The 10,053-nt window shown below is 46.9% G+C and overlaps 1 protein-coding gene and 1 long non-coding RNA gene across 3 annotated transcripts in view; one reads left to right on the top strand and one right to left on the bottom strand.

The window, feature by feature from the left end:
- Nucleotides 1-10,053, bottom strand: part of TMCC3 (transmembrane and coiled-coil domain family 3) — a 400,246-nt gene that overhangs the window by 334,867 nt on the left and 55,326 nt on the right. The window lies entirely within an intron of this gene.
- Nucleotides 58-9,256, top strand: LOC102165817 (uncharacterized). Its single transcript, XR_303623.4, has 2 exons — nt 58-245; nt 5,080-9,256. It is a non-coding gene; the product is annotated as an uncharacterized LOC102165817 (long non-coding RNA).

Below are 10,053 nucleotides of genomic sequence, written 5' to 3'. Positions count from 1 at the left end.
CAGCCAAAGCTAAGCCGAGAAAGGGAAACAGAAACCACGTCGTGAAGGGCTGTGTGTGCCCTGACGACGTCGCTGTACTTTATCTTGCAGGCGACGGCGAGTCTCTGCTGTGCTCTGAGCAGGACTGGACGAAATGATTAGATGCGCCTGCTGAAATGTTACTCAGGCTGAAGGAGGAGGCACCGCCGCGCATCTCTGAAGGTGTGGCTGAAGCTGTAAAGCCTGGAGGAAGGAGAATGGTCCAGGTAAGCCATCGCGGGTTCCTCCTAGTTTGATTCCAAATCAAAGGGAGTGTAACTGAAAATTAAAGAAACATATCTAACGAGAGGTCACACCATGAGGTTGCAGGTTCACTCCCTGGCCTCGCTCAGTGGGTTAAGGATCCGGTGTTGCCCTGAGCTGTGGTGTAGGTCACAGACACAGCTTGGATCTGGTGCTGCTACAGTTCCGATTAAACCCTTAGCCTGGGAACTTCCACATGCCATGGGTGCGGCCCTAAAAAGACAAAAAATAAATAAATAAATAAATAAAAATTAAAATAAAATAAAATAAAATAAAAAGAGGTCAAGTTAAAACTCTGTCCAAACTCTTCATTAAAGCAAAGCAAAGCAAAACAACCTGGCATCATATTACAAGAGGAGTAAAACTGCCAGTAATTGCATTCAGAGATTCTCCAGAAAACAATCTAGATGAGAAAAAAAATAGCTTTGTTCAAAGATATTTTTAACTTTACTCCTCAAATAGCCAACAAATGAAAATAATCAAGATGTCTAAAAATAAGGGATGGTTTAAGCCAAAGAGCATCTATCAACATGAGTAAGCACTACACACATATTAAAACAACTTGTAGCCATAACTACCCCCATACACTACGGGGATGGGGGGACTTCAGAACAATATACATACACAATGCCTACAACCATAAGCGCCTGCCATGTGTCAGGCTTGATGCTGGGTTTTGAGGACACAAAAACAAGCCGGAAGTGGCCCCCGGCCTCCCAGATCTCATAGTCCACTGGGAAGCCAGACTCCCACAGTTCCAACAACATGAAGGGGGCCAAATGAGGTTGAGCACCCCGAGAGCCGGGAAAATGCCTTAGCCAACCCAGAGCCAACACACACAACACACACATGGACGTTCGAATCAGGGGCAGAACTCAGTCACAGATCTGGGCCACCCCAAAAACCCACTGATCGGGTTAGATTATCCTCGACATGAAAACAGAAGTTGTAGGAGTTCCCATCATGGTGCAGAGGAAACGAACCCGACCAGGAACCATGAGGTTGCGGGTTCGATCCCTGGCCTCGCTCAGTGGATTAAGGATCTGGCGTTGCCATGAGCTGTGGTGTAGGTCACAAGTGCGGCTGGACCCTGCATTGCTGTGGCCGTGGCGTAAGCTGGCACCTGTAGCTCCAATTAGACCCCTAGCCTGGGAACCTCCATATGCCGCAGGTGGCAGGTGCGGCCCTAAAAGGACAAAAGACAAAAAAGAAAGAAAGAAAGAAAGAAAGAAAGAAAGAAAGAAAGAAAGAAAGAAAGAAAGAAAGAAAGAAAGAAAGAAAGAAAGAAAGAAAGAAAGAAGGAAGGAAGGAAGGAAGGAAGGAAGGAAGGAAGGAAGGAAGGAAGGAAAGAAAGAAAGAAAGAAAGAAAGAAAGAAAGAAAGAAAATAGAAATTGTAAAACTTGTGATGAAGAACACTCAAATCCCCAAGACCCTGGTTTGAGAAACAAAGCTCTGAAAGGAGGAAGGTGGTGGGGGAAGGGAACGCCGACAAAGATTCGCCCCACAGTATTTTGCCTCGGCATCTGGGAAAATGGCAACAGGGCTTCCTGAAAGAGGAAACCCAATCTTCTTAGATCAGGTTTGAGAGGAACGAGTTAAGTTCCATTTGTCAGCATCTGAGTTTGAGGAACATTTAGGAGAAGAAAGGTAGAGCTATGCTGGACTTCGCTGGAAACGAATCTCTGGAGTTTGGAGCCAAAGCGTAGACACGGAGCATCCAAATCACCTTCTGGAGCTGAAGCTGGAAGTGAACACTGAACAACAGGTACGAACCTACCTGACTGACGCTGCTAAATGCAGAACACGCCCCCAGTCCCTCAACTATTTCAACGCCGACTGAATTTCAAAGTAGCATCTCTATCAAATAAAATAACAAATGGAATAAATAATAAAGGCTAATACGAAATTACAGTCAGCTATGGAACAAAGGATCAGGCTACACACAGAACAGATACATCAATCTCCTATTTTTCCATAGGAAAAGTCGCCTAGTTTTATAACAAATCTAATTTGGAAACGCGACTTGATTAATAGAATCACCACGCAAGCTGACTTCTTCCGCAGCCACGTATTCATGACCATCCATCCTCCTACCACGCCTGTGAACGTCTGAGATTAAGGCTGTGGGACTATGTTTTAGGCAAATTTTTAACAGGGCACCTGGAGAAGAGCAAATACTTCCTATCTGTGGAAGGAATTCTGCCGGGGAATCCGCTGCCTGGTTCTCAGATGGGCGGAAGTTGCAAAGTGCTCTAAGAGAGCAGTTGTGTGTGTGCACAGACCATTCACGTTCTACTGCTGAAAACAATCTGGGCTGCCAGAGTGGGGGTGGCAGCGCCCGCTCCTTGAAATCTACAATTACTCATATGTAAATGAGAGGCAATGCAAGAAATGTGAGAAATTCAGAATCCATTTATCTTTTTTAGTACAACTGAGTGAGATTCTTTTTGTGTGTGCGATCTATATATGCCAACACTACAATCGTGCGAGTTCCAGAAACAACGTGAAAAAATGGCATCACTGATGAGCTTTGAGGGGCAACACGGCAAAAGATACAGTGGGTCTGTTGCAGCTTCACCGAGTGCAGAATCTGGGCTCCTGCTTTCACTCACGTGCTTCCGTGCACCGAAAAAAGTGAAAACAACCCTGCAAATCTCAGGGCTGCGGAGGAGAAGCCCAATGTGGGTTCTTACACTGGGCTGGGTATCAGATCACCGGGTCTCCTCCTATTTCCACCCGCTCAAAGAGAGAGTCTCAAGAAGATAAAGGGAAGGTAACTCTGGTTCTTCCTGACCCTCTCTCTCTGGTTTCCTTACAGTCTGTAAAGACAAAGGGCGTGAAGGTTTCAGGGGCAAGTCCAAGTTAAGAGGGAAGTTTCAGTTTTCTTAAATCCATCAGCTGAAGCCTATAAACAAAACAAAGCTTCCCAAACACGTCCTAATTACCTGGAGAATCCGTTAAAAATGTAGAATTCTAGGAGTTCCCATTGTGGCTCAGTGGTTAACGAATCTGACTAGGAACCATGAGGTTACGGGTTCGATCCCTGGCCTTGCTCAGTGGGTTAAGGATCTGGCATTGCCGTGAGCTGTGATGCAGGTCGCAGATGCAGCCTGGATCTGGCGTTGCTGTGACTGTGGTGTAGGCCTGCGGCTACAGCTCCGATTGGACCCCTAGCCTGGGAACCTCCATATGCCTCGGGTACAGCCCTAGAAAAGGCAAAAAGACAAAAAAAAAAAAAAAAAAAAAAGTAGAATTCTAGGTCCCCTCGGAGAAATTGACTCAGTAAGTCCAGGATAAGACTGCAAATCTGTGTTTTCCCAAAGCCCTCCCCACCACCTACTCCCACAAGTGATTCTAAAAACCAGCCAGGTCTGTGAGCCGTGAGCAAAAGAGACAGCACTCAGACTCAGCAAATAACAGGAACGGCTTTCCTGCGGATGGCATTTCGGAGTGTACCAAAACCGCATTCACGTAAACTACGTTATCCCCATTTCACAGATGAGAAAAAGGAGGCTCAGGGTGGTCCAAGGTCCACAAGCCTGTGTGTGTCAGATCTCAGTTCAGGTGCCCACCCTGTGAAATGAGACTCAAGATCAGGTTAGAGTTCCCCGATGCCCAGAAATTTGATGCTCAAATAATGGTGCCCTGGAGACAGAGGATTATGTGTGACACAGCCACACTCACTCACTTTACGTCATTTTATGTACTGTCCATGGCTGCCTAGAGATTACAACGGCAGAGTTAAGTCATTGTGACAAGTCCATGTGACCCATGAAAGCTAAAACATTTACTCTCTGGCCTTCCAAAAAAAAAAAAGTCTGGTTCAATCCCTGCTTGAGGGGAGTTTGGATGACTTTCTGAAAAATGCCTCTCTGATCACTGGCTGAATATGAGATAAAATACTGAACTTAGAATCGTGTCAGATATATTTTCTTTGATATTGACCTAAAAACCACACCAGAGTCTAGTTCCCTCTGCCTGGGCGTCCCAGTATTGAATGGAGACAGTTCCTGTGGTTTCTTCATCCAGAAGTAGGGCCAGGCTCCTGCACACGCGATTCTGTTATTAGAAGGACGGAGGCATAAGCAGAGGCAGCGGAGCACACGAACCCAGCAGGGCCCCTGCATGGCCGGGGCTTGAGCCTTCCTTTGACGGAGGGATGGAGAGCTTTACGCTGTCAACAAATATCTCAAGCCCTGTGGCCATCTTCCCAGCATTAGGATTCAAACATCAGAAATACAGTGCACAAAGCACAATTCACAGCAGAATGGCAGGAGCCCCCCGCCCTCCTCCCTTCCACTGAGGCCGGAGGGTGGCCCGTCAGAGTCCAGGCAGTTCTGGCCCATCATCGGCAGCCTCGCTTTTGACATCTCAGAAGGCAACACGCACTGTGGATGAAGTGCTTGCTACTGCTGCACCAGCCAGCTCAGTCAGTGGTCAGAATGCGACACACCCCTCAATCCCGACTAGAAAAAGTGGAAAGCCTTGCTCCCTCCAACCGCCCGTTTGCCTGCTCCGTGTCACGGCGCACTTGGGCGCAGCAGTAAGAGAGTATTATTCGTTAGAAAACTGGAGCTCCGGTTAAGGATCCAGCGCGGTCACCGCTGTGGCCCAGGTTGGATCCCTTGCCCAGGAACTTCTGCGTGCTGAGGTCTGCCCCTCCCACCCCCCCAAGAAGATTAAGGTACATACCTTGGAAAGCCAAACAATAGGCACAACGGTTTAAAAGAAAAGTAACCAGAGTGGTTTATTATTCACATTACAGGTACTTTTCTGTTTTTTTCTTTTTTGGCCAGGCCACCGCATATTGAGTTCCCAGACCAGAGATCAGATCCAAGTTGCAGTCATGACCTAAGCTGCACCTGCGGCAACACCAGGTCCTTAACCCACCGTGCCGGGCCAGAGATGGAACCTGCCTCCCAGCGCTCCCAAGACACGGCCGACCCCACTGCACCACGCAGGAACTCCTACAAGTCCATACTTTTAATTTGTGGCTTCATCACGCACATGGATTAGCTGGATCAACTTTTGTTTGTTTGTTTAACATCAGGTTCTTGTTTGGCTGGTTATGTTACTGGTTCAGTTCTCAGAGTATTTTACTCACATTTCACCTAACACCTAATCCAGCCTCTTTCCCAGAGTTTTCACCGACATCGTCTGTGAACGACACATCCCAGGTTCACGGCATCGCCAGTCCTTAGACGCCAAAGCAACAAAGAAGGGGACATTCCACTGAAGAGCTCAGTGGGCTCACTTCCCTGCTGAAAACCTGACTTGACGCTCATGAGCCCTGAGACTAGTGTGAATCCCGATTCTGCCAGGCACTAGCCGGGTGTGCACAGAGACACACATCGACGTGCACACACTGATGTGCACACTTTGATCAGGGTTAACGCTTTCTGCCCAGTGGGGTTAACACTACTTTAAATGGTGATTTTTGACCCAGGAAATGTACTAAAAATCACTGAATGATACACTCGATACTGGTCAGTTTCCTAATATGTTGTAAACCATTCCTCCGTAACGCTGCTACACAGTGAATTTTTTAAAAATGTTCAGGGAGGAAGCCGTCACTGAGTAAACCAGGACGGACACATGCTGAGAGCAGACCAGGCAACAGTCAGATGAACAGAGCAAGCTAGAGACTCAGGGAGAGGCCTTCGAGAATGTTCCCAGGGGTCGTGACCTACATAAACACCCTCTTTCTAGATGCCGCCAACAGGGCAGTTCCTCTCTTCTGCCCTCGGACCTCATCGTGCTCTTTTCTAGACGGTACTCTGGATGGGCTTTTACACACGCCGTCATCCCGCGGCACGGCAACTACTTCTTTAAAAGTCTGTGCTTCCCTGAACTGTGAGTTCTTGCAGTTGGCAGCCATGGTCTCTCATTCAGTCCTAGGAGGTTAGATGAACGAAAAAGTAAGGGATGACTGCTTACTTCAAAAGTCAAAAAAAAGAGAGAGAGAGAGGTGGTGTGAAGAGTCACTGAAATATACGCATGTATGCAAAGCACTTAGCACCATGTTCTGCATGTAGCGAGCATGGCGGTTCTTTTTATCAACAAATTACGCCAAGAATTAGGCTACAGAAAGAAGTCTATTTTGAAGCTAGACTAGCCTGCAAAATAAAAATGTCCAAATGCATTGAAGACCTAGTTTTAGAGGACCCGCTGCCTATGTCCAAGGCTTGAGGGCCCAGATATTGGCCAAATTTCCAAAAAAAAAAAAAAATCTCGCAGATCCATCTACAGTTTGTGACCAGAATTCTCCAAGGTCACAATGAGTGGCACTGGCACTCTCACTAAACCTTGTGCTTGGAGGCTGCAGCCATACTGAGCAGGAGTTGCTGGGCTGACTACGGAGTCATTCTCCAAGACTCTGGTCTGAATGAGAAGTGACACCAGAGGGCAAGGGAGGGTGGAAGCAAGAGGCCGTGTTCCTGCCCCCTCTTCCTCCCCCCAAAGGAAAACTGCCGTCTAGCGTGTCAGGAACTGCTGCACTGTTGATCTGGCTGGTTCCAGCTGAGACTACTTCAGTCATTCAATAGATACGTATTGAGCCCCTACCATGGGTCTGCCATTGTTCTAGGCACAAGATGCATCAATGAATAAAACATTTAAATACTTTGTCTAGATACTCATGTTGCAACAGAAGAAAGGCTGGGGGAAAAATGTAATTGTAATGTATACCTGTAAGGATAACCTGACCCCCTTGCTGTACAGTGGGAAAATTAAAAAAAAAAAAAATGATTAAGACAGTAAAAAAAAAAAAATTTAAATATTCTCAAGAATGAGGTAAGGTGACTCTCCCTTCGGATACAAGGACTTATAAGTAGTCACAAAGATCTGAATCAAAAGCCTAGAGACTCATCCATACATGGAAACTTAACGCAAAGGAAGCATTGGTGGTAAAAGCACCACCACCATCTCTGTGGGGAAAAAACTGAATGCCGACCTCACGTCATTCATGAAATTTAATTCCAAGCGGACTAACGGTCTAAACCGTAAAGGCAAAACTTAAACTCTGACTAGGAAACATAAACCTTTAGCCTGCAGACATAGAAGGAGCCCTTAGGAAACAAAAAAGCACACACCACAGAGGAATGAATTGCTAATCTCAACTACACTAAAATTCATCAAAATATTCCATTAAAAAGACGACAAAATGGAAAAATATGTCTGCAACTCAGTAAGAAAAAGGCAATGTGAAAGAGAAATAAGCAAAAGATATGAATTGATACTTCACAGAAGTGGAAACAGCCCATGAATACAGAAAACTTGTAATCGGGGAACCACAAATTAAAACCACAATGAGACAATATTTCACTCCTGTCTGATTTCCAAAAAAAAAAAAAAAAAAAATTGAAGTCTGACAGTGCCAAGCGTTTGGTAAAAATATAGGCCATTCATAAAATGCTGATAAATCTGGCAACTCCAGCAGGACTGACAGTGTGCTTATCCTGCAGCCCCACCACCCCACCGCTAAACACCCTGGCACCCACAAACAGATACACAAAATGATGGCAGCAGTGCTTTGGAACAACCTAAATAAATGGCTAAAGAGAAAGGATAACTTAATGACATAGTATTTCGTTTCATGAATATACTTGGCTCTAAAAAGCCTCGGTCAGCTACTGGCCTCAAAAGGATGAATCTGGCATACAGAATGCAGAAAAGCAAATTACAGAGGGATACGTAATGTACTCGTATACACATATGTGCCTATGTGTTGTGGGATATATCGTTTAAAGGCATGTAAAATAACGGTAACTCCTGCTTAAGAATACAGGCCTAGCGAATGGAAATATTAAAGGGCAAATGTGTTAAATTCAGGACAGAAGCGACCTCTGGTTGACGGAAAGTACTGGGAGCATCCATCTCTGTTTGGGTTTTTGCTTTGTTTGCTTGTTCGTTTGGGGGGGGGGGTTGGATTACAGCCTTTTATTGGGGCATAATTTACCTAGAGTGATACAGATCTTAAGCGTGCAGTTCCGTGAGTGACTGATGGCTCCAACCATGTAATCCGCTCCACTGCCAGCAGCAGAACCTTGCCGTCACCCCAGAAAACTCCCTCATGCTCCTTCTCAATCCGTCCCCCCTGCCACCATCATTCAGTTCCTCATAGTCTAGAACTTCATATAAACAAAGCCATACAGAATGGACTCTTTTGTGTCTAGCCTGTGATTCATCTGTGTCCAGGCATACATGGCAACCTGCTCCTTTTTCATGGCTGAGTAGTAGCATTTTATGAGTATACTACAGTTTATCTTAACAATTTTTCATTTTTAAGTTGGTGGATATATGGATGTCAATGTATTATTCTTTATACCTTGTTAACACCCTAAATATTTCCTTTTTTAAAAAGTGTCGGTCAGAGGGCACTACAGGACATAGACCTGAGGGTGAAACAGCTGGATCGTAGGTTATACATGCTGCCGGCTCTACTAGATTTTGCAGATTCCAGTTGCTCACCATAGATCTGTGAATCAGAAGCTTAGAAGGTGTTGGCCAGGAATCCGTTTTGTTTTGTTTTGTTTTGCTATTTTAGGGCCGCACCGGCGGCATACGGAAGTTCCCAGACCAGGAGTCGAAACAGAGCTGTAGCCGCCGGCCTACACCACAGCCACAGCAACGTGGGACCTGAGCCGCCTCTGCGACCTACACCACAGCTCACGGAAATGCCGGACCTTAATCTCAAGGAGCAAGGCCAGGGATCGAACCCGCAACCTCATGGTTCCTAGTCGGAATCGTTGCTGCTGCGTCATGACTGGAACTCCAGGAAGCTGCATTTTTTAAATAAGTCCCGCAAGTGATTCTTATGCACAACACTTTGGCAAACCACTGTTTGTACATATGTTGTCTGTGCAGGGTTCTGTAACTCCAAGGGCTTCAACTGCTGTTACCTACATGTCAATGACTCAAAAATTTGTATCTTTAAATAAAAATTCTTCTGAGCTATGGCTCATCCCACTCAAACGGCTCATAGGTGCCTAAACTCCAAGTGTACAACACAGAAGCAATCTTCCCAAGCCCACCCGCTGGTTCTTCCTCCAGAGTTTCATGCCTCCATCTGGGACACCACCAGACGCCCAGGTGCCAAGCCAGAAGCCTGGGAGTCTGTGGTTCCAGCTCCTGTGCTCCCTTATCCTCTGTATCCTGTCAGCCACTACGTCCTCCTGATTCTGCTGCTCAAACGCCTCTGGAACAGAACGGGTCTCTCCACTCCCTTCACCATCTGCCTGGTCCAGGTCATCTGGACCAACGACAGTAGCAGCTTCTGCACCAGGCGTCCTGCCCCGGGTCCTGCCCCTCCAGTCCATTTTCCACCCTGTGGCCAAAGCAACCCTCTGAAGCAAATGCGTGGTTTTTCCAAACTCTGCTTAGACTCTCTCGATGACTTTCCGTTGTCCTTCGGACCCTTCTCGACGTGACCTGCACGCCGTTCAGGACCTGGCCTCTCCCTTCCTTTCCCTCCTCAACTCTCGCCGTGTACGCCCGCCCTCGTGCTGTGTGCCCGGAGCCACCCCAAAGGCCTCTTGCTTTTATCAATAAGCCATCCCTCTCCCCTTTTGCACATGCTGCTCATTCCACCTACAACGCAGTCCTCCATCCCCCCACCTACCCCCGGCCACCCTGCACACCACTCAACTCTCAGCTAGCAGTCACCTCTTCCGGAAGGCTTTTATGAACCTTCCCTCCGCTCCTGGCCCTGGCCGGCTAAGGAAGACCCCCTACGACCCGTACCACCTCCTTCTTCCTTGGCAACAGCATGC

This window comes from Sus scrofa, chromosome 5, assembly GCF_054392235.1.
Source record: "Sus scrofa isolate SSC_HxYL_T2T_F1_AM1 chromosome 5, Sscrofa_HxYL_maternal_Yorkshire_Landrace_v2.0, whole genome shotgun sequence".
Classification (NCBI taxonomy): domain Eukaryota; kingdom Metazoa; phylum Chordata; class Mammalia; order Artiodactyla; family Suidae; genus Sus; species Sus scrofa.
The sequence above is the reverse complement of the archived record's forward strand: the minus strand, read 5'-3'. Positions and strand labels throughout refer to the sequence as shown.